We start from the raw sequence: 3,251 nt of genomic DNA on the forward strand, positions 1-3,251 counted from the left end.
CAGTAGCAGACCCAGTCTTTTTATAAACCCCCAACACAGCTGCCGACTCTCAACTAATCACAGCAACAGAGGGGCAAGAGTGACGGGAATCTAGACCAGTTGCACGTCTGGAAGGGCCATGACCTCGATGGGAAGGGCAGAGGTTATGGCCAGAGTGAAAATAGCAACCTGACTTTTAAAGCCAGAGCTTTGAGACACACTTGAAAATAGAAGAAGGAGCTGTGGAAGCCTCATAGAGTGATGTCATTAATGAGCTCTTCAGAGGAGGGAGACTGAGATACCTGGGGAACATTGTTATTAACCATTATTTATCAGCTAACTTATGCTGCTTTACACTTCTAGACAGCTGTGTAATTTTTAGTGTACCAACTCAGGATGAGTACCTTGATCAAAGGCACAACAGCAGGAATGCTGTTCCGACCCTCCAATGCACCCTCTAATGGCAAAGCCATGGCTTCAGTTACTAGACTGTCTCCTGCCCCCATTTCAGGCATGTCAAGTCTCACCTACTGTGTTTTGCTGTTCCAATCTGCCCTTGATTTTCCATACAGTAATTTCTCTCGTTGTGCCAGAAAACTTGTTTACATGAATTACACCATATTAATTTATTTACTTTATTGTTAATCATTGGATATGAGAGTGATTCATTCTCTACCTGCGCAACACCATCTGGACAACAGAACACACACACATCTACAATTGCTTGTTCCAGGCGGAATCAGGGCAAACTGGAGCATGCAACATGCAAACCTGGCAACACAGGGCGCAAGGCTGGAGAGGGGGACACACACCCCAGATGGGATGCCAGTCCTCTGCAAGGCACCCCAAGAAGGACTTAAACCCCAGAGCTGCTGCACAGCGGGCACCGGTCAAACCGGCTGTGCTACTGCACCCCCCACAGCAGAATAGGTCCATGCAAAAAAACTTAATTCATTCATATAGTTGAAGTCCAAGGTGAGTGTGACATGTAGGAGAGGTGGTGTGTTGACCAAGGAGGTGGAACAGAGGCGTGACATCCAGGATGGTTGAGTTCTTCTCTTCCCAGGATTCAGCACCATTCTGGCATCTGCCTAGACATGGAGCTGGAGGACATTAACTAGTAAGTGGTTTCTCTGGCAATTGTTCCAGAAGAGGATAGGATTGACTGAGCCCCACTTAGGGTCAAGCTGGGACAAATCTACAGGGCTGGAATGGAGAGTGGTGTGGAAAAGGTTAGTCCTTAGGGTGAGAGAGTGAATCCACCTGTCCTAATTCTCCGCTAGCTGAACCCCTTCGACGAAAGGCAATGGTTGGTGACAGTAAAGCCAGGCTGGCTGCCCTCCTCCCTAAACCAACAAGCAGGTGATGTCCTTAGGGCTGGCAAACTATTATTCATTGTTCCCTCCAAACTTCTTCCAGCTATCTGCCTCCCTTTGGGACTTTACACAGGGTCCAAACTGACCATCCCTAATTTTAGTGTAGGGGTGTGGATTCAGCTGGGGAATCCAGCAGTGGAGGAGGGAGGTGGGGTTTTGAGGGGTTTTTTTTTTTTTTTGCATTTATTCATTTGACTGACAATTTTCTCCATAGCAGCTTTCAATGTCGCCTGCTTGCATATATTTATACATTTGTACAGCACAGTAATTTCTACTTGATGACATAATTCAGGTTATCTTGATTAGGGGTACCACAGCAGGAGTAGCACTCAAACCCATGTCCTTCAAATGGAAGGAGACAACTCTAATCGCTACTGCTTGTCATTGCCACCCTGTCCACACACACTTGCAACACACTGCAGTGAGGCAATGGCCACTGTAATGAAGGTGCAAGACGTTTGTGTGTGTGTGTGTTTGTGTCAGAGGGAGCAGTGGGAGAAGAGCTGCAGTGTAGGAACAGTGGAATCAGCAACTGCCGCCCAGGATGCACCGAGTGGGGAAAAGTGAGGAGTTCAGCGGCAGAGATGGAGCTTGAGGGAAGCATTGTTGGGCTGGGGGTCCTGACTAAGCAGACTGTGGTGATGACTCAGACTGTGGAGGAGTCCACCCACCCCCTGGTGTGTCACTACCTGGCTGACTGTCCAGGTGTAGAACTGAGCTAACATACATGTGTAATACAACAGTTATCCATTAGAACATTAATTTTTAGTGTTTCACACACAAATTCCAAAACTGTAGGATGGATAGATAGATAGATAGATAGATAGATAGATAGATAGATAGATAGAAGGCACTAGAATAACACAGCATTAAATATCAAATTGAGAAGAGTATATATGAAAGCAAGTAGAGAAATATGTGAAAAATAAATGTTAAATAAATTTTCTCAATAGATCTGATTTTTTTTTTCTAAAATAAATACATGTTCTAAAGAGGTTTAATTACTGAGTGAAGTGACTCATACTGGATTCTATACTGTAGAAAGCAGATGCAACAGGCAGCTGGGAATTTAACATTCCAGTTTTTCTATTTTTCCTAATTAGTAGAGAAATTATAAACGCCTCTCTTTGATTGGTACTGCCATTCAAGAGCTCAAACCTGACTAGTGCAGTTTTTAAAGAAATTTGTACAGGTGCAGGCTAACACACACACAAATGACTCACCTTTGACTCTTAATGATCCATTTAAGTTTCATGATGCACAAATCTACAACATACATACACACACACATACACACTGTTGTACAGTTCTAAACTCATAGCTGTGACCAGAAAACAAATTCTGTGTCACTGTGATCTGCAACAGTATGACATGACATCACACTTACAAATATTTTCTTATAGCTTTTCTTTCTCTGTTTAAGTTTCTTAACAAGTTATGCAATTGATGTAGTGCGTGCTTGGTTATCTGTAGATTTCCTGGAGTGTTTATTGGCATTCTTATCTGAAGGTGAATTTGCACTATGTGCAAGCAAAATAGTGATTAGTGTTTCAAACATCTTTGCACCTCACTGGTCTGGTCAGGGACTTTTTATTCTTTCCGCTCTCTGACCAACATCTCTTTGTTAATAATCTGTGGGTGGGATCAAATGTGAAGCTTAATTTCCCTCTGCTGCTTTTAGTCATCAGCATGTCATTTTCACCTTAGGTCAGTAGGGGCAGTGCTGCGCCTTCGTGCTCAGCCCATGGGGGGGAGTCTGCAGTGCAGCAAGCAGATCTTAGCCAAGTCGCTCTCTCTGTGATAGCAGGGACCATGTGGGTACAGATCCAAGGGATAGTGATGGTCTACTGCGCAAATGCATGATCTTGGTTCACCTTCACACATGCCCTTGTCACA

The sequence above is a fragment of the Scleropages formosus genome, chromosome 6 (assembly GCF_900964775.1).
Source record: "Scleropages formosus chromosome 6, fSclFor1.1, whole genome shotgun sequence".
Classification (NCBI taxonomy): Eukaryota; Metazoa; Chordata; class Actinopteri; order Osteoglossiformes; family Osteoglossidae; genus Scleropages; species Scleropages formosus.